The following is a 22,349-nucleotide window of genomic DNA, read 5'->3' on the forward strand; positions in this document are numbered from 1 at the left end:
AAAGGATTTAGAATATTACAAAACTTTGTTCATAAAGCAGTGGCAGGGTTTGAGACTACTGACTCCAATTTTGTAAGATGTTCTATAGGTAAAATGCTATCAAATACCATTACATTCTACAGAGAAATCTTCCATGAAAGGAAAAGTCAATTGATGTGGCCAACTTCATTTGTTGTCTTATTTTAAGAAATTGCTGCAGCCACCTAAACCTTCAGCAACCACCAGCCCCTGCTTTTTTTTTGTCACCCAAGTGGGAGTGCAGGGGCACCACCATAGCTCACTGTGACCTCTGTCTCCCCAGCTCAAGCAGTCCTCCTGCCTCAGCCTCCCAAAGTGCTGGGATTACAGGCATGAGCCAATGCACCCGGCATATCGACCACCACCCTGATCAGTCAGTCAGTAGTCATCAATACCAAGGCAAGAACCTCTATAAGCAAAATATTATCACTCACTAAAGACTCATGAGCATTAGCATTTTTTAGCAATAAAGTATTTTTAAATTAGGATTTGTATATTTTTAAACATAATGTTATTGCACATTTAACAGACTATAGTGTAGACATAACTGTTTATGTGCACTAAGAAACCAAAAAATTTGTGTCATTCCCTTTTTTGTGATACTCACTTTATTGCAATGGTGTGGAACTGAACCTACAATATCTCTGAGGTATGCCTATACATAATTATATACTATTTTATATTGGTTTTGAGTCATTTCATGCATGTAAATTTGAGTGTCTTAATTAAATTGCAATATCTTTAAAGTCAAAGACTGAGTCTTCTTTGGACTCTGTATTCTCATGACAGTGAACTATTGACATGGCTCAAGACGTTGACCCGTTTTGGTTCCTGATGAAGTTTTGTTAATTTAAATGAGAAAAATAAGGACAGTGAAGTAAGTTTTTTTATAAAACTAAATTTATTTGGTTTATAAAACAGTTTAATATTATACCCTTCCTATATTTTTTGTGTCAAGTTATCTCTTTTTCTAGATGATTATAATAGATGATAATTTTTAAATGTTTCTATTTGTCAAAGTACAACATTGTCAATCCTGTGTCAATGTCTAACTTTTCCTTGTACTCATTCAAATAATCTCATAGTCGGAGCTTAATAAATACTTATTGTGTCACACAATATCCTGGTAAACACTGAAATGGGGAGGGGTTACTTTCGTTCTATTTTAGAGTGGCACAGTTTCTATGGTATAGTGACTAATCTGAACTATATGTAAAAGATTAAGAATCACTTGAGAATCATTTTCAAAGAATAACTTTTTTAAATGTAGCACACTGCTGACTTGTGTAAAAATTAAGTGTGTTGCTGAACTTGTTTGAAACTCAAATTTTTGGACCCCACCCACAGACCAACTGAATCAGGATCTCTGGGTTTAGGAACTTTAAACTCACACTTTAAAGTAGTTCTGCAAGTGATTAGGATGCAGATGCTTCACGGAGTTAAGAACAACTGCTATCCTAGCAGGCTGATACAGATATAAGTTTCTATCTCATTTCTGCCAGTTACTGGTCATTGTTTCCTGGATAAGGTTTCTAAACATCTTTAAGTCTCAGTTTATTCTTCTATAAAATATGGCTACTAATAAGGCTGCTGTGGTGAAGGTTAAATGAGATAATGGATATAAACTAGTGTTACAATGAAGGTGGTCAATAAATATTAATTTACTTCTTTTCCTTCCTTTGAAATTCCATTGTACTTCAGTGATGAGTAGTGTAAAGAGTTTCTGATTCATGTACTAGACATTGCTTTTGGCCGCAGATCTCATCACTGAACCAATCATGTGTTACTAAAGCTCCTTTTCTTTTTTTCTTTCTTTTTCTTTTTTTTTTTATTACTCTTGAAACCAAAGTTATCTCACTTGCTATTAAGTTGCAGAAGTACAGTACTTTCCTAATCCCCAGGCTTCTGCTTCTCCCATCCTTAACCCGCATGGGACCCAGTGGAAGAATTAATGGACTAGAAATCGTTTGGGTATTGATTTCCTACTTAGTAAAATGAGGGACTTTTTCACATGATTTGATATATCCTTTCTGTTAAAAAAAAAAAAAAAAAGTTCTCACTTTCATGTCACACATAAAATTGAGAAGACATTATTAAGTTCTCCCACTATTTTACCACTTGCCAATGTAGGCTCCTAGATTTATGTGGAAGAAAATTGTTTCATTTCAGAGAAGAAAATAAGCAGAGAATCTACTAGAATCAGTTTTTACTTGACATTGTCATCTCTTTGACTTAGAAAAGGGATGTGGTAGAGAGAGATAGCAGCTAGAGATCTAAGGGCAGGAAAACCATGCTTTGAGGAACCTTATCCCATATCAGAATCTCAGTAGCTCTTCCCTCTGTTTCAGCCTCACCTCTTATAGGAGTTGTTCCCAAGTGGGAGGTGAGCTCTTTTTATATATTCAGAATATATATAATTCAGAAATTGGGAGATTCGAAGTAAGGTATAATGCATCGGTTTGCTAGGGCTGCCATAACAAAGGATATTGGAGTGGTGCATCTACAAGCCAAGGAATGCCAAAGATTTGCCAGCAAACCACCAGAAGCCAGGGAGAGGCATGGAACAGATTCATCCTCACAGCCCTCAGAAGGCATCAACCTTGCTAATATCTTGATCTAGTACTTCTAGGCTCCAGGACTGTGAGACAATGAATTTCTGTTGTTTAAGCTACCTAGTTTGTGGTACTTATCTTCACATGGCATTCTTGTGTGTATTTGTATATCCAAATTTCTTTTTTTTTAATAAGGACATTGATCATATTCTGTTAGGGTAAGACCCACCCTAGTGACCTCAGTTTAACTTGATTTCCTCTACAAAGACCCTATTTACAAATAAGATCACATTCCGAAGTGTTGGGGATTAGGATTTCAACATTTCTCTTTTGGAGGGCACAATTCAACCCCTAAAACATGGTTCACAGCATCATGAGCCAGAGGCCTTCCTGGGCAGGATCTATATAAATAGCCTGAGGGCTCAAACCGGGACAAATATACCAGCTTGCCTCAGAACAAAATGCAATTCCTGGATTTTTACCTCCTTTGAAAACTGAGTACTAATTACTTATTTTTGTATTACCAATGCTCTTTGAGTGCAACATGCTGAGTACATGTGATTCATTTTATTTTTCTTAGAAACAGAGCTCTTAAAAAGCACTGTCTGGATATCTTCAGAGGGAAAAAGGAGAAAGTTAATTGAATCGGTGACACTTCAGATCTCTCACAGAGGAAGGTAAGGTTTCAGTCAACAGCACATAGAGGATTATCCTCGTTTACCCAGGACTGACAATGTTTGTGAATTCTAAAGCTGTGCATGTAGTGAATATACAAGATAAAATTGAAATAAGAATAATGGAATAGCAGTTTAGAAATGATTAAAATGTGCCCAAGCCCTGAGTTTTCAGATAACATGATAGTTTTCTAATAGTGAACATGTTTAAGATGTATAGCCATAAAAAAGATTTAAAAAAGAAACAGATGTATAGCCAACTTTTAATAATCTGTGCTATACACTCCATAGCAGGTCTGAAGGTAGCTGTATACCAGCAGCAGAAGGTGTACCCTGGAGCACAGTTTTGTGGCAGTACTCCCAGCTGACCAGCTGAGGACTAGTGACCCTACTTAAGAAGAGTTGGCTAAGAGGATAGTCAAGTGAAGGGAATGTGCTACAAGAGAATCATGGTAGATAGAGATGCCTACAAAAGGGAGTGTCTGTCTTCTTGTTCCTTTCTGATCTGTAGAACCTGCAGGTTCACTGTAGAGCTCCCATTGGAGCACAGTGGAGCATGAAGAGAGAATCCTTAGGAGAGCTTACCAAGGAATTTAGGGGAAGAGTGTGTTTACAAACGTGAAAAGTATTTACTTCTCATTTAGATGTTCTGCAGGCAGAAAGCTTAGTAGTGTAGGCTGTATTTGTAGGGCTGCAAGCCACCAAAGTAAAGACTACTTGGAAGAGAACCAATCTTTTCTGAAGCTTTGTGTGAAAAGATACAGTGGTCGGGGTGGGGTGCAGAATCTCTAGAGCAGCTCATACAGCCACAGGGCAAAGAGAGGGAACCCCTACACTGAAAAAAAGATTGCAGCAGGGATGGAGGGCTAGTACTTTTAGGACAACTAGACACTTCTGAAAGTGAGGACTTCTGAAAGTGAGGACACCAAACCAACAGAAGCCACCAGGACAGCACACAGCCATTCCAAAATTCCAAACCAGGATCATTCCAGAAAAGCTTTACATCCCAGTCTAGTATATGGATGGTTTTGTAAGATGACCTATGATTATTCTGTTCCTCCTTCCTGCCCCTAACTTCAGAGAAACAGACCTGGAAAGAGGGAAGGGAGGAGTGAAAGAGCGTGCTATACTTTACCTTCTCCCCTTCTATTTTAAACCAGACAAATCTATATTTTAATTATTAAAAGTAACCAGAAAGTTATATGGTCTGTCCAGGATGGCATTAAAGAAAATGAGAGAGAAAAGTTTAAGATAGCATGGTTGGAGACAATAATTGGAAGAAACCAAGTACTTCAAGTTATATAACGCCCTGTCTTATAAACACTCTCGAACCAATAATAATGCTATTACTGGAAGACATCTTCAGGGTTGAAATGCTACACATAACTGAAGACTACTTGTTAGAGCAAGACCTTAAGAACTTCTTTACTGACTATTCCCAACATGTGGCGCTGGTAATCATTAAAGAATCATTGTATTGGCTGTTAAACATCTCGGGATCCCCTGTTTAAATCAAATTAACAAAACACTTATTTAACAAATATATATTGATTGCCAATTATGAAGTAGATGCTATAGTAGGTGTTGGCAGTATAAATATGAAGAAGACATTGTGTGTGCATATTAATATACAGCGAATTAAACTTCATCAGAGAAGTACTATACTAGAAGGTTGACAGAAGTGTGGTGGTAGCTCCCAGGAGGAAGCAGTTGGCATCCTTGGAAATGAGTAGTCTTCACAGAAAGTATGACATTTGACCTGCTTCTTAGAGGAGATGCATATTAAACCTATTAAATCCATATCAGCCTTTAACACCTTTGCTCAGATTAGTTTCTTGACCTGTTTTTCCACCTGGTGAGCAGATAAGAGCAGGACAGGAAAGTTCTGATGAAAGGAAGAAGTGCCACAGAGAGAATGCCTTGCAAGGAAAGAAGCCGGTCAGGCAGGACCCCCTGAGTATCCTAAGGAGAAGTACCAGCGATTTAGGGAAGAAAATTGCTGCCAGAAGGGCAGGAAATAAAAATTATGACCTAGATCATTTTACTTATGTCTTCTCTGGTTCTGTGAATATATCTCGGGTGTCCTTTTATAATCACATTTCATTAACCAGGCAAGATTAATCAGTGACCAGATAGGACAGTCACTGACTCTCAAGACCTTATGCTTTGAGGCCGGGCGCGGTGGCTCAAGCCTGTAATCCCAGCACTTTGAGAGGCCGAGATGGGCGGATCACGAGGTCAGGAGATCAAGACCATCCTGGCTAACACGGTGAAACCCCGTCTCTACTAAAAATTACAAAATATTAGCCGGGCGTGGTGGCGGGTGCCTGTAGTCCCAGCTACTCCGGAGGCTGAGGGAGGAGAATGGCGTGAACCCGGGAGTCGGAGCTTGCAGTGAGCTGAGATCCGGTCACTGCACTCCAGCCTGGGCGACAGAGCGAGACTCCGTCTCACAAAAAAAAAAAAAAAAAAAAAAGACTTTATGCTTTGAAACAATGTGTACAAATGTATAGAGAGACACGTAGACCAGCGGTCTCCAACCTTTTTGGCACCGGGGACTCATTTTTGGAAGACAGTTTTTCCACGGGATGGGATGGTGGAGCAGGAGTTTTTGTTAGGGGCGTTGGATGTGTAGGGGGTTGGTTTCAGGATGAAACTGTTCCACCTCAGATCATCAGGCATTAATTAGATTCTCATTAGTAGTGTGCAATCTAGATCCCTCACATGAGCAGTTCACAATAGGGTTCACACTCCTATGAGAATCAAACATGCGGCTGATCTGATGGGAGGCAGAGCTCAGGCAGGTGGTAATGCTCACTGACCGCCACTCACTTCCTGCTGTGTGGCCTGGTTCCTAACAGGCCACAGACCAGTACCTGTCTGCAGCTAGGGGGTTGGGAACCCCTGATTGTATACCAGTAAAACAAGGGCTGATAGAGCTGCTAATGCCAGCCTCAAATGAGTGAATGAGCAAATACAGAAGTACAGTTCAAGTATACATAAGTTCTCTTCATCCTTGTAGCTCTTTGAAGTTTTGATGATTCTACTTTGTATTTTAAAGTTCCAATTTTAATGCAATGTGTGTAATTGAGTGCTAGTTGTGTAATTTGGAGCAAGTCTCTGCGAGATCTCTTTTTAAAAAAATAATCCCAAAACTAGAAGATTGGACTAAATTACCACTATGATTCTTTTCAAAGCTATCTTAATTTACGACTATTTGAAGTTACTTCAGTCAGTGCTAATGATACCGTAGTCACAGATTTGAACCACTGAGATGCAATTCACTTATTTAAAAACTACTTGATAAGGGTTTGTTGGGAGGATTGCTAGATAAAATATGGGACACCTAGTTAAATTTGAATTTCACATAAAGAATGAAGATTTTTAATGTAAGTATGTTTCATATATTTGAATATGTTAAAATATCCAAATATACTTAAAATTTATTTGTTCTCCATTTGAATTTAAAGTTTAACTATGTGTTCTTTCAAAATATAGCATTCTTACATCTATGTTAGCTTCAATATAGAAGCTACGCTCTGTGGAAGACAAAATGGTGTATCAGTCATAGATCCTTCACTCAGTCTAGAGGGGCAAATGAGAGTCAAATATTAATAATGATATTACAAAATGAGTTCATGAGAAATACCCTTAGAGAGTGCTATAAAGGTTTTGCAGGACGGACAAATTACTTCCAGCTACAAAAGCAAGAGAAGAACTTGAGCTGGGCTGAGAAAGATGGCAGGATCAAGGCTTCTGAATGTGGTGTGAGGAAGAGGTAAGGTCATTTCCAGTAGAGTGAACGGCTTGAGTAAAAGCATGGAGATGGGAAAGCACAGAGGAAGAGAGGAGAGCTAATCATTTGGTTTGACTGTGGCTTGATAGGGTAAAGGGAAATTAAAGCAGAAAATATTAGAAAGGGAAGGCAGGGGCATACCAAGGGAGCCAGAGGTAGGAGGGATGAAGGCTAGAAATCTGAATAAGCAAAGGCATTTGATTTGATGCTTGAAGGTTTTTGATCCAGGGTGACACTGCATGCCAATAGCGACAAGAGAGGGTGTAAAGAATCATCCCAAATGAATCACTTCCAAGAAAAACTTGGAAGTGTAGTTTTTAACACATAGCTTAAGAAACATATTAGGTGAAAAGGAAATATAGGTAAGTGGGAAAATCACAAGCTTAGGTATGAAAAGATTCTGGGTTCGAATCTACATTCTCCTTCTGTATGATTGTAAGTTATTTCCTATCTGAAACTCAGTTCCTTGCATATACAAAAGACTACAAATGCTCTCATTATGCTTGGAAGTTATAAGTACCACTGTATACCTGGCATATATTAGGAGCTCACTAAGTACTAATTGCCACATGAGTTATTATTTACTTATTACTTATTCTCCTCTAGTCTTCAGAGTATCTTATTTTATTGTAGCAGGTGAAGATGCTCCCAAGAGATTAAAAAAAATTTTTTCAAAATATTTTTATTTTTATGAAAAAAATCTTTTTCTTAAAGTAAAAAACAACATATCTATCTGAACTTAAAAAAAAAAAAGGAAAAATTAAGAAGCCAGTATTTGGAAACTTTGGTCCAAATACTTACTTTAAATTGGTTTCTTCAATACTAGAGAAAGCAAGATTTTCTTCCTAATTGATATATCACATGGTTAAACCAGGAACCCTGGGAAAAGCTGGGGTATCTTTCGATAATTATGAAGTGAAAGCAAGAATTTCTATTTAATTATTTACAGCCTGACCAAATAGTATAGAATTTAGGTCAGCAGGTGAACCAGGGAGTCTCACGAATCCTGTGTACTTAAAGGAATAACAAAGCAGGGGGCTCATGGCCCGTGAAAGCCAGAGTGAAGGGGAGAATTGAGCAGTAATAGGCTCATTTTTTTTTTCTTTATAAAGACTTATTCTGGGCCTGGCGTGGTGTCTCACGCCTTTAATCCCAGCACTTTGGGAGGCCAAGGTGGGAGGATCAGTTGAGCTCAGGAGTTTGAGACCAGCCTGGACAACATGGTGAAACCCTATCACTACAAAAAGTACAAAACTTAACTGGGTGTGGTGGCATGCACCTGTAGTTCCAGCTACTCAGGAAGCTGAAGTGGCACAACCACTTGAACCCAAGAGGCCTGGGCTGCAGTGAGTTAAGATGGTGCCACTGCACTCCAGCCTCAGTGACTGAGCAAGACCCTGTCTCAAAAAAAAAAAAAAAAAAAAAAAAAAAGACTCATTCTGAATAATTGCCCTTGTTTCTGATTTTTTTCCTCTAGAATTCTGATTTTTTCCTCCATCTCAGTTGTGTCTTTGTCCATTAAAATAGGCCACAATGATTGATGATACATTTGTTCTCTGACATAGCACCTAGAGGAACGGTTACCAAAGTGTCCTGTGCCGTGTCAAAGGCTGAAATAACCACCATTGCTGAAATTATGTGTTTATAGATAACACCTCCCTATTTGGGCATTTTTCTTTCAAAAATGAATTATCACCAGTACCTGCCTTTATTCATATATTTTCTCCTCAACCTCGTTGCTGAGTATCTAAAATAGATTTGCAGCTGAAGAACTACTCATTCCCTTGTCTTCCCATACCAGGCCTATAGCCTGCTTTCAAACTTATTCCTATGCACAGCACAACGTGAGCTGTATCTTAGGTTTATTCTCATACTTTGTATTCGGAGTCAATAAACTTGGTAAGTGCACAGCTGTGACACAGTAGGATTCCTACAGGCTTTAAGCAAATGTACGTGATTTTATCAGTCCCAGAAGACTAGCCCTTGAGTGATTTGCTTGGGTAACATTTTTGGCAGTGCTTCTTTCTTTGTTTTTGTTAATATTCTGGATTCATGTTTGTGAGACTCTCAAATTTATTTCAGATTAGATGAAGGTGACCTTCCCCTTCGCCAAGCAGAATCTCCCATGAGACTCATGAATCCTCTTTAGGCCAATTACAGCTATCACTTGTTAACTATTGGAGTACCTTCAGTCTTAAAAGAGCTGCTAGAAAATTAAGACTGCAACATGAAAGAAGAGCAAATGGTCAGGCATATCACACATTTTTATCAAGTGATTTGGTTTAGGACTTGATAACCTGGTTAGTACTTGAGCACTGAGAGACATTTTGAATTTAAAGTAAGATGGAGAAAGTGAAGGAAGCTAAATTACAGAAGATAGAAACACAATCAATCATATTCAGAACAGAAACATCTTGGGCTTGATGTCTGGGAACAATGAGAAGATTAGGCTGCTTTAGAACTTAGCTCTCATTTGTTGTGGTGACCTCCACCTGCAAGAGGACACTCTCCCATCCCAGTGAGACTGAGGTGAGAATCACAAGACCACTGCCCTCTATCTCATCTTTTCTCCAAGCTTTAGGCCATCATGGGATTCACTAACATCATTCACACGTCAGGAATGATATATCAGAGTGATCCCCTCTTTCCTGCTCATCTTTCTGCCTCTAGAAAAGACAGAATTTCACTGTTTACCTCGGGAAACATGAAAGTTAACGATAAATATAAATGATAGATGAAGCAAACATTGAAAGCTATAAAGTTGAAAGTAGGACCTAATACCCTGTGGTAATGTATGCTCCTTTTTAAAAGAAAACACACATGAGTCATTTTAGAAAGGTTGATTTGTGCTACCTCTCCAAAATATTCTCAGAATAATTGCAGAGAAAAATTGTGACAAAACACTAGAGGCACCATTGGTGAAAGAAAACTGTATATTCTTGTCTTTCAATCAGGAAAGAATAATATTTACTTGATCGAAATGATTTTTTTCCTCAGAAACTGTAGTACTGGCTATTAGAAAACAGATAATTTAAACTATCATTTCTCAGAATGTTTTATCTCCATGACTCATAGATAGTTTCCCTCCGTGAGGAAATATCCCAGTGTTTGTTTTTGAGTTGTCATCAATACAAAGCAGCAGTACCTTCACATATACTGTGTTTCCAGCTTTTCAAAGCATTTTCACTTGTTTCTCAATTGTTTATTACAGTAATAACCCTGTGTTGACATTATTAGCTTCATTTTACAAACGAGGCAGCTCAGATTCAGACATTAAGGGACCTTCACAATATATTTAGCTGATGGTGGCAGAACCAAGGCAAAACCCAAAGTCCTTGCCAAAGACCACCTCCATTTGTCTTCAATGGACTCCCTGAGTTTTTCATTGTTATTCTTCTGTGGTATGGCTGAAGCCCTCCAAATTTGGAAAAGACAAGCAAGTACAAGATAGGCACTTAGATTATCATTCCTCAACTGGCTTCTCCACAGGCTTTTCCTCCTAATATATAAAAAACAGCAATAAAGGACAGAAGACTAACATTTTAAACACTGAACTGTTGCTCAAATTTACTCCTCCTGTATAATATAATTTGTTCTTATAAGGTTGTAAAACTGCACTGCCTACTTAAATTGCATGTTTCACATGTCTATACTATTCAGCTCCTTTTCTCATCTCTGTGGTGCCTACCCCCAACATACTACTGGCTAAACAATTCCCATGAAACAGTGTTTGAATTTAAGAGGCAGGATTGCGAGAAACACAAATGGCCATCCTCTCATATATATGCTTCTATCACAGAAATTTGATTGTTCTCTAAAGGCAAGCATGGATTTTTTTTTTCTTCCAGCAGCTTCAAGGTAATTATCTACTTAACCTGCATAGTAGCAGTTGTTGGGGCTCAGAAAACCTGAAAATATACCATTTTGGTATGCTAATTATTTAAACTGAGGGCACTTGGGAAACAGCAAATACAGGAAAGGGCTCTCTCTGAACTCCCTTAAGTGCCTGAAGATAGAGCCTCCAAAAAGTAACACAATTATCATAGGTATCCTCCCTGGGAGTCTCATCAGTGAAGGAAGATTAATTCACAGGAGACACCACCCTCCAGAAAGACTTTGTCACAAACTATCCATCACCTCTTCTTCCGATGAGATCCTTGGAGACAATGTTTATTACCTGAGAGATGTTATCTGTATAACAAGACAACCTTTGTTCTCCATGCATTACCTCCTCTTACTCCCCTGCAACTTGTAGAGACACCACCCCCCATAAACCACCAACCCCTACATCTTTCTTTAGCTTGGGATTCTATAAAAACTTCTATCATCTGGCCCCTCTTCAAGTCCTCTACTTTGTGGGACTCCTATGTGTAATTAAAATAGCTTTTCTCCTACTAAACTGTCTACTGTCAGTTTATTTCATAGATTCAATTATTGAACCTTCAGAGGATAGAAAATTTTCTCTCCCCTACATAATTATAAGAGTAATTTGGAATTTTACTTGTTGTTTTATATCATTAGTTATCTTTATTTATATACACGCATATGTCCTCTCACTCTATCACTCCAAATGAAGTGATATGCACATATATATATATATAAAATACATATTTCATATTTCTATGTCCTGTTTTCCCTCCATCCCTTGCATTTTGCCTTGTGTATTGTTAGTGTTCAAATAAATATTTGTTAAACAAAAAGGAAATGAAAGAATGAAAAGTTCTACAAACCTATCAATAGTAAACAATAGTGGCTGTACTTTTCTTTCAGAGAAACAAGTCAACAGTTTTCAAACAAAATCAGTCTTGGAGATATTTCCTAATGACTTAGCAGTCAACAATTCCCAGCTCAAAAAATTAAAAAAAGATAAAACAATACATTACCTTTATCATTATGAATGTCTTCAAAAATAATTTGTTCATTATAAATTTAGTTATGATTTAATTGTTTTGTGAAACCATTGGGAATATATTTCATTTTGTTTCTTGTTCTTGTAGAGAAGAAAAACTAATTTTCTCTGTACTCTGTAGTTCTTAACTGCAATTCCTGGTAACAAAAGACAAATCAACAAGCAGAAGTTTATTAAAATATATACTTCATGTTACATGTTACATGGGAGAAGATCCAGAGAAATGAGTTCATCTGTGCAGCAAATCTCAAAGAAAGTTTAAACTTTAGGATAAATGCCATTGTTTTTTGATACAAGAAAGAAGGATGCAGGGAAAGACCCAGCTCAGAGGAGATGACTAGGAAAAGTATCTTAAACAAAGGTAATGGGGAATCCTAATTAGGGAAAGGGAGTCAGACTGGTGGGACCAAGGGAAAGCAAAAAGAAAAAGCAGATAAGCTATAACTCTGCCTTTCTTCGTGGTCCAGAACACATAGCTCTCCTACACAAATAACTCACAATCTTCCTGTGTCCAGCTATCACCAGACTCTGTTAATCAAAAAATGCAAGTTAGCTCACTGCAACCTTGACCCGTTATCTGTGTTGCACAAAGCCCTCTTCAGCACACAGCACAAGCACTATGCTATAAAATCACCAACAAGCCTTTGTCTCTTTGTAGTCAGCTCCTCTCTTGCTGATTTGCCCGCGGCTGTCTTACAATGTGTTTTCCTACTTTCTCTAGTAAATCTGCCTTTCTTTACCTCCAACTGTGTTGGTAAATTATTTTAACCACCCATCTGGCACCGGCCCCAGATAGTCACCATCTACAACAGATAAGGATGATTATGCAAATTTAAGTCAATACCTTTTCCATTTTGTTTAAGAGTCATTAGTGATTTAGTGTCCTTTTCTTCCTGATGCAGGGAGAAAGACCCTTACAAATAAAGTTTCCTTTTACAGATGTAAATTTCTCTTTCTAAAAAAGTAACTTTTTAGGGCCGATTCTGTGTCTGGTATTTCTCAAAATAACTCATTCAAAATAATATGTCAAAGATTTAGGGTGACATATTCTGTTCTTCTACAGTCATATTTTGGGGTAATGTACTTTGAGCACTGCCATATTCCTGTTTAAAACTTTCCCGAGAAGTTTCACAATCCAGAAACTGAGTTGGTAGATTATCCCATGACCTAGGGCTTTTTTATGAAAACAAAAGGAAAAGGTTAATAGTTAGAATAAACTGTAACCTAGTCTTTTAGTTTGGAGTGCAGACAGTCAAGAAAGTTTCTAAATGTTTGCCTTAAAGCATCTTTTGCAGTTTGAATACCTCCAGTGATGGCTGAGTGGCCCACAGCAACAAGCATGAAGGTTGTCCATACATGAGCTGTTACGATGATTTATCTGCAGTTTATATCAAGTAGTCCAGTTTTAGCTCACAGGGCTTTAGTAAAGGGGCAGTCTTTATTTTTAGTGATTCCATGTCAGAAAGGTGGAAGAAAATTTGAAATGTTAGTTTTAAGAGTTTTGCAAAGTCTTAGCCAAATATTAGAAGAATTCAGGGTCAGTTGAAGTTTATAGGTAGATAGCAAAACCTCAGAGACAATAAACAGGAGTAGAGTCTAATAACAGGTGTACCATAGTTTTCTACTGGAACATAATTTTTCTGTCTACAGCCACCCCTACTTCTGCCAAAGATAGTTGCAGTAAGAATAATTAGTTTACAAAATAAGTCTACTGTTGTCATGTCCTGATTATTTAAGTAAGTATAGCAAGAGTAGTGATTAACCATAAAGGCTCTTTTTAAGTTGGCTTCACTGGAACTTTAATAAGAAATCTCGGATTGGACTTTTTAAAGCATCATAAGACTAAGATGCCAACCCAAGAACTTGCCATCAGATATTGTAGCAGGATAAATTTTTTTTCCTGTCACTCCTTTTTCTGTACTCTGCCTATCTCTGTGAAAAGAGAGAGTTGATTAAAAAAAAAGATTGATATTCAGCATAATAACAGGCAGTCAATATTAGCAAGAGTAAGGGGTTTTGGTCTAATAAATACCATGTTTTAAAGAAATTAAGACTTCAAAGCCTCACTGGAAGATTCACAATATCAATCTGATGTCACCCCTCAGACTGAAGCCAGGATATTTGCTTAAAACCTTGATGCCTTTGAAGATTCCACTTCAGGATGGATTCAAGTACTTGGCATTGGGTGTGGAGATAAACAGAGGATAGAAAAAGTATAAAGAACCTTGGAAAGAGAGAGGAAGACCAGAGGGAGAGAGAACAATGTGCTGTACTCATCTGGGAACCAATATTGTGTAGTGGTTAATGTCAGCTTCTCTGACCAGGTTAAAATCAGCCACCTTGTTAAATGAGGAATATAATAGTCATAACATCAAATAATTATTTTAAGGGTATAAACTTTCCCAAGAAGTTTCACAATCCAGAAACTGAGTTGGTGGATTATCCCATGACCCAGGCCATTTTTATGAAAACAAAAGGAAAAGGTTAATAGTTAGAATAAATTATAACCTAGTTTTTTAGTTTGGAGGGCAGCCAGTCAAGAAAGCCTTAAACATCTTTTTCAGTTTGAATACCTCCCCTGCTAATAAAGATTTCTTTTATTAGCAGTGTGAGAACAGACTAATACAGTTAATTGGTACTGGTAGACTGGGGTGCTGCTATAAAGATACCCGAGAATGTGGAAGTGACTTTGGAACTAGGTAAAAGGCAGAGATTGGAAAAGTTTGGACAGCTCAGAAGATAGGACAATGTGGCAAAGTTTGGAACTTCTTAAAGACTTGTTGAATCACTTTGACCAAAATGCTAATAGTGATATGGGCAATAAAGTCCAGGCTGAGGTGGTCTCAGATGAAGATTAGGAGCTTATTGGAACCTGGAGCAAAGAAGACTCTTGCTATGCTTTAGCAAAGAGTCTGGCAGTGTTTTGCCCCTGCCGTAGAGATCTGTGGAACTTTAAACTTGAAATAGATGATTTAGGGTATCTGGAGGAAGAAATTTCTAAGCAGCAAAGCATTCAAGACGTGATCTGTTTTTTTTTTTCTGAAAGTGTGCAGTTATATGTGCTCACAGAGAGATGGTTTGAATTGGAACTTATGTTTAAAAGGGAAGCAGAGCATAAAGGTTTGGAAAATGTGCAGCCCAACCATGCAGTAGAAAAGAAAACCCCATTTTCTGGGGAGAAATTCAAGCCTGCTACGTAATCAGCAGCCAAATGTTAATAGCCAAGACAAATGGGAAAATGTCTCCAGGGCATGTCAGAGATCTTCATGGAAGCCCCTCCCATCACAGACCCAGAAGTCTAGGAGGGAAAAATGGTTTTGTGGGCCAGGCCCAGAGCCCTGCTGCTCTGTGCAGTCTCAGGACTTGGTGCCCTGCATCCCAGCTGCTCTACCTCCAGTCATGACTAAAATGGGCCAAGGTACAACTTGGACCATGTTTCAGAGGGTGCCAACCCCAAACTTTGGCAGCTCCCATGTGGTGTTGGGCCTGTGGGTACGCAGAACACAAGAGCTGAGCTTTGGGAGCCTCTTCCTAGATCTCAAAGGATGTATGGAAATACCTGGATGTCCTGGCAGAAGTCTGCTATGGGGGCAGAGCCCTCATGGAGAACCTCTACTAGGGCAATGCAGAAGGGAAATGTGGGGTTGGAGTCCCCACACAAAGTCCCCACTGGGGTACTGCCTAGTGGAGCTGTGAGAAGAAGGCCACCATCCTCTAGCCTCCAGAATGGTAGATCCACTGACATCTTGCCCCGTGCACCTGAAAGTACCACAGGCACTCAATGCCAGCCTGTGAAAGCAGCTGTGGGGGCTATACCCTGCAGAGCCACAGGGGCAGAGCTGTCCAAGGCCTTGAGAGACCACTCCTTGTATCACTGTGTTCTGGATGTGAGACATGGAGCCAAAGGAGATTATTTTGGAGCTTTAAGCTTTAATGAGTGCCCTGCCAGGTTTCAGACTTGAAAACAAAGTGCCTGTGACCCCTTTGTTTTGGCCAATTTTGCCCATTTGGAACAGAAACATTTACCCAATGTCTGTACCACCATTGTATCTTGGAAGTACCTAATTTGTTTTTGATTTTACAGACTTGTTAGGTGGAAGGGACTTGCCTTATCTTGATGAGACTTTGGACTTATACTTTTGGGTTAATGCTAGAATGAGTTAACACTTTGGCGGACTGTTGGGAAGGCATAATTGTGTTTTGAAATGTGAAAAGGACATGAGATTTGGGAGGGACCAGGGCAGAATGACATGGTTTGGCTCTGTGTTCCCACCCAAATCTCATCTCGAATTGTAATTCAAATTGTAATCCCTAGGTGTCAAGGAAGGAACCTGGTGGGAGGTTATTGGATCATGGGGACAGTTTCCCTTATGCTGTTCTCATGATAGTGAGTTCTCACAAGATCTGATGGTTTAAAAGTATGGCAGTTCCTCCCCTTGCTCTCTCTCCTGCCACCGTGTCAAATGTGCCTTGCTTCTCCTTCACCTTCTGGCATGATTGTAAGTTTCCTGAGGACTTCCCAGTCATGTGGAACTGTGAGTCAATTAAGCCTCTTTTATTTATAAATTACCCAGTCTTAGGTAGTACTTTATAGCAGTGTGAAAATGAACAAATACACTTTGCTTACACCATATACAAAACTCAACTCAAGATGGATTAAAGACTTAAATGTAAAACTCCAAACTATAAAAACCATAGAAGACAACCCAGGCAATACCATTCAGGACATAGACATTGGCAAAGATTTCTTGATGAAGACACCAAAAGCAATTACAACAAAGCAAAAATTGACAAATGGTATCTAATTAAACTACAGAGCTTCTGCACAGCAAAGGAAGCTATCAACAGAGTAAACAGACAACCTACATAATGGGAGAAAATTTTTGCAAACTATCCATTTGACAAAGGTCTAATACCCAGCAACCATAAGGAACTTAAACAAAGTTACCAGAAAACCAAAAAACCCCATTAAAAAGTAGGCAAAGGACATGACAAAACATCTCAAAAGAAGACATACATGTAGCTGACAAACATATGAAGAAAAGCTCAACACCATGATCATTAGAGAAATGCCAATCAAAAGCACAATGAGATACCATTTCACACCAGTCAGAATGGCTATGACTAAAAAGTCAAAAAGCAACAGATGCTGGTGAGGTTGTGGAGAAAAACGAATGCTTTTACATTGTTGTTGAGAATGTAAATTAGTTCAGCCATTGTAGAAAACAGTGTGGTGACTTTTTGAAGACTTAGAGGCATAAATACCACTTGACCCAGCAATCCCATTACTGGTATATACCCAAAGGAATATAAATCATTCTATTATAAAGACGCATGCATGTGTATGTTCAATGCATCACTATTCACAATAGCAAAAACATGGGATCAACCTAAATGCCCATCAATGATAGACTGGATAAAGAAAATGTGGTACATATACACCATGGAATACTATGCAGCCATGAAAAGGAATGAGATCATGTCTTTTGCAAGGACGTGGATGGAGTTGGAGGCCATTATCCTTAGCAAACTAATGCAGGAACAGAAAACCAAATACTGTATGTTCTCACTTATAAATGGGAGCTAAATGATGAGAACAAATGGATATATGTTGAAGAACAATACACACTGGGGCCTGACAGAGGGTGGGGGGTAGAAGAGAGAGAAGATAAGGTAGAATAGCTAATGGATGCTCAGCTTAATACCTGGGTGATGGGATGATCTGTGCAGCAAACCACCATGGCACATGTTTACCTATGTAACAAGGTTGCACATCCGTCATATGTACCCCTGAACTTAAAAGTTGAAAATTTAAAAAAAAAATCATTTCTATTTGGGCTTGAAAAGTAATTATATTGGCACATCCATGCCTTTTATCCCAACAGGTTCTTCCTACCCACTGCACAAACAAAATCAATTGCCACAGAGACCATGTCATTGCAGTGAAGAAAAATTTAATTAACACAAGGCTGGCCACACCACTCAGGAAATGGAGTTATTACTCAAATCAGTCTCCTCAAAGACTTGGAGAGTTTTTCAAAGACAGTTTGGTGAGCAAGTGGCTAGGCTATGGGGAGTGCTGATTGGTTGGGTCAGAGATGAAATCATAGGGAGTCTAAGCTGGCCTCTTTCACTGAGCCACTTCTGGGTGGGGCCACAGGAGTTGTTGGTGCATCCAGATGGAGCTATCGGTTGTCAGACATGCAAAAAACCTGCAGTGCTATCTCAAAAGACCAACCTTAGGTTATGCAATAGTGATCTTACCTGCCGAAGTAATTGGGGAAGTTGCATATCTTGTGACCTCTAGAATCATGGCTGGCTATCATTTATATCTACGCATTAGCAGAATTCTGGCTCCTCTATCTTCCTAGCCTGGTGGTCTGTCATTAACTTCACAAAGGTGGTTGAGTTTGGGGTAAGTACTATTACCACTTAAACTGTAAACTAAATGTCTCCCAAAGTTAGCTTGCCATAGACCCGAAATACTAAGGGCAGCTTGAAGGGTAAAGGCATGATGGGGGTTGGCTAGATTAGATCCCCCTTGGCCATAATTTTCTCACTTATAAATTTTGCAAAGGCAAAAATTCACAACACATTAAATAAAATAAGGAAACTTCATTAGAGATTTGACATAAAGTAGCATAGAGATTTTATGATTCTACAGAGAACCTTTTTTTGGTTTTGTTTTTATAAGTGGGCTTATTTATCTTTCTCAGAATGGATGCCCTGAAATGATGAAACTGTCTGCAGTACTGGGAATTCACATGATATAAACAAAATCTTTTGATTCAGTTAATTAAACCAGTGAAGTCTATGTAGTAGGAGAACAGTTTGACTGAACTGTTCTGTTATTTTAAATTATTAAACTCCTGTGGTTGGCATTTACAAATAATGTTGGCCTTTTTCTCTCTAATGCTAAATCCAAGGAATTTACTTCAAATAATATTTCTTATTATAACCACCAAGTTTAGGATTGTGTTATAAATAAAATACTTTAGATTGGTTGATCTCATATAATATCAAATGTATCCTCTATTTAGTGAAGATATGAAGGAGGAATCAAGAGAAGCACGTTTTCTGATATTTGAAATCCAGTCTTTTTTCTTCTAACTATGGAAGCCCTAAAGTGTGAGATCTTTGAAATATTCATCTTTTTTTTTTTTTTTTATGAGCTGCAGGTGTCTTCTGGATAAGATAGCTAAATATGGACTGCTTGCCATGAGAGAGAAAATGTGATATTAATGTGGGGTTTATTTTGAGAGAATAAACCCCTGCTGGCAACAAATAAAGGCATAATTGGATTATTCTAAAGAAACTTCTCTATAAACACACTGAGATGACTTAGTAAACAATGAAGAAATGTTATGCAATAGTTTTGGCAAGAATTATACAGAAAGCAATAATGGTCAAATATTGTTTGTAAGATTAAATATTGAAGAGTTGTCATTTGTGTGGGGTAATACCCAAGGTTTGTTGCCTCACACCAAGGATATTGAGGACGTGGAGACAAACAAGGAGTGAGTTTAAGAGCGGAGGATTAATAGGCAAAAGAAGTGAGAAAAGCTCTCTCTCCTGCAGAGAGAGAGGGGCTCCCAGCTGTGTCTTGCTCTTCTGTGGTGAAATGCATGGGGTTTTATTGAGAAGCTTGAGGAGCTGGTGTCTGATTTACATAGGGCATGAGAGATTGGTCAGACCTGGTGTGCTGTCTGCATAGCGTACAAAGAAGCTGGCCATCCCACCCTAATCTTTTATTGTGAAGATGGGGGTCTCATGTTGCCTGCTTTTTTTTTACTGCACATGTGGCAACAAAGAAGAGGGAAGAGGGGATCTCCATGTTGAATATACCTGGCTTCCAGGTATCCCTTTTCTATTGGCATAGCTGCCAGCATTTACCTATGCAAGCTTTTAGCTTGCTTACCTATGCTTGCAGCTTGATTTCTCAGGCTGCTTTTTGCTGGAAAAGAAATAATTTGGGGGCTGCTTTTTATAAAATGGAAACCTTACCGAGGACTCTCTTACCCTCAGTATCTGCCTAAATAATTTCTAGCTCCTGTATCAATGTGAAATGGCTTATATTTGCACTGAGCTAGAACATAATGAAATTATATAATCAGAATTTTATATCAGGAAGGGACCTAAAAGATAAATTAACCCAAACATAGCATTTTAACTATAAAATATAAGATTCAGAAAGATTGACTTTTTCAAAGTCAGATTAGTTTGGGTCATAGTCAATATCACAATTCAGTTTAATGGAACAGAAATATATTGAGCACTTACTATGTGACAGGTTCTTAGAAATTCAGGGAACAAATATATTTAAAAAGGTGAATCCTACCTTTGATCTTACTGTCTCATTAGAGAACTATTCCTTACATGTGTTCTCTAGATTTGAAAACTTAGTATGGTATTATAGTACGATGATAAGAGTATACAAAGTATCTGATTTGCTGTTTCTGAAAAGCCTTTCTGGAGGAGATGGCACATGAGTTGGACACACCAAGAAGGGTAGGAAAGGCATTCCAGAGAAAGATAACTGCAGGAGCAAAGGTGTAGCGGTATTGTGTATATATGAACAAACAAGCAGAAAAGGGTGGAGGCAGGAAGTGGCAAGAGCTTTGCTAGGTAGGAACTAAGTCTTATAGGGCAACATTGACAGGCACTTGGGTTTTATTCTATAGAACAGTAATATATGACATTCAAAGGATTTCAAAACTGAGAATATAAATGTGAATTTATTTGATATTCTGGTTGCAATATGGAGAAAAGGCGACTGCTTAGGAAGTAACTAGAGTAGCCCAGGAAAGAGGTGATGAGGCCATGATCTAGAACAGTGGTCATACTGGAATATGCTAACATAAAAATGCCAAGGAGGGGAAGATTCAAGAAAGATGAGAATTGTCAGAGTTGAGGAGTCTGTTATTACTTTTAGATTTCTAATTGAGTGGCTGTATAGATGGTGTTGCCTAAGTATTGGAGCAAAATAGATTTGCATTTGTAATAAAACAATAAATTTCATTTGAACACAGTGAGTTTGAGGTGCCTGTATGGCATCCAAGTTGATATGTGCGGAAGGACATGTGAGGCTAAAGTTCACGATAGAGTCAGACTAGGGCGATATATGTGGGAGTCAGCAACTTAGTTGAAATGATGAGAGTGAATGAGATCACTAAAAGATTATATAAGTAATGAAGCCTATTGGCCCTGCTAAAAGCCTGCAAAACGCACACAAACACATACTTACTGAGAAATGATCAGAGAGGAAAAAAAGAATCAATAGAGCATTTGTATATATGCTGAAGAGAGAATTCAATTTCAAGAAGTGAGTGGTTAACATCAAATGCTTCAGGGAGATTCAAAAAGATTTTGAAAATCATAGTTGGATTTGATCATAGGGGCATGTTTGGTAATCTTTGCAGAACCATGTGCTGCACATCACGTTGCACAGTGGAACAATAGATGACTGGCAGTGACTCCCAATCCAGAGCTCTTTCCAGTGTACCACATTGTCAAAACTTTATCTTAAGCTCTTTCCTCTCTACTCTCTGCCAACTACCTGAAGTCCATTTGCAGATTATTATGTCTTTTTGTTTAAATACAATAGAGAATTATTGAATGTAACTTCAGAGCTTTGTGTTCAGTGCTTTTTTGGATCTAAATTTGTAGGTTCTACAGTATCCATTACCTGAAAAAAAAAAAAAAAAAGTGAAAAGTACCAAGGTCAAGAAAGACCTTATAAAAACTGTAGTGTGCTTTTAAATTTAATTTCTAGAAAAAAATTAATATGTTTTCTGGCTGTATGTTTTACAATATGTTCAACTATCAAGATTATTAGAAATATTAAAAATCAGTTTTGGGACTTCCAAGTTACAATGACAGACTAAAGGCCTCCCTTCAGGGAATGCAGTGCAAATTACAACTAAATTGTGGCATAACTGAAGAAAAGTCTGTAAGGAAACCTTAAAATATAAAGGCAATCCACTCAATGCTGGAACATTAGGACAAATTAATGAGAAAGCTGTGGTGAAATGTAATAAAGTTCATGGAAAGTGGCTGCCCAAATAGGACACCACCAGCAGAATTACGTAAAGATGTAAATAGGTTGAATGAATATTCTGTTAATTTAGGTAGTATTGGAGGAGTCATATTAAAGACAAACATAATGTCTTACCCATTCAGAAAGCATATGGAAGAAATTTGGCAGGTGGACCTTTGGCCCAAAAGGACTAATAAGTTTATCTCAGAAACTTCATGCTTTTAGCCACCAGTTGCAACATACAATCAAATGGCATGGGCCAAGCAAGTCCATTGCACAGGCTGAGAGTGGGTAATGATTATTTCAGACATCTGCCAGTGTATAAATTTACTTAGGAAATGAATGGCATGGTCCTGAAAGCTCA

The sequence above is a fragment of the Macaca thibetana genome, chromosome 1 (genome assembly GCF_024542745.1).
Source record: "Macaca thibetana thibetana isolate TM-01 chromosome 1, ASM2454274v1, whole genome shotgun sequence".
NCBI lineage: Eukaryota > Metazoa > Chordata > Mammalia > Primates > Cercopithecidae > Macaca > Macaca thibetana.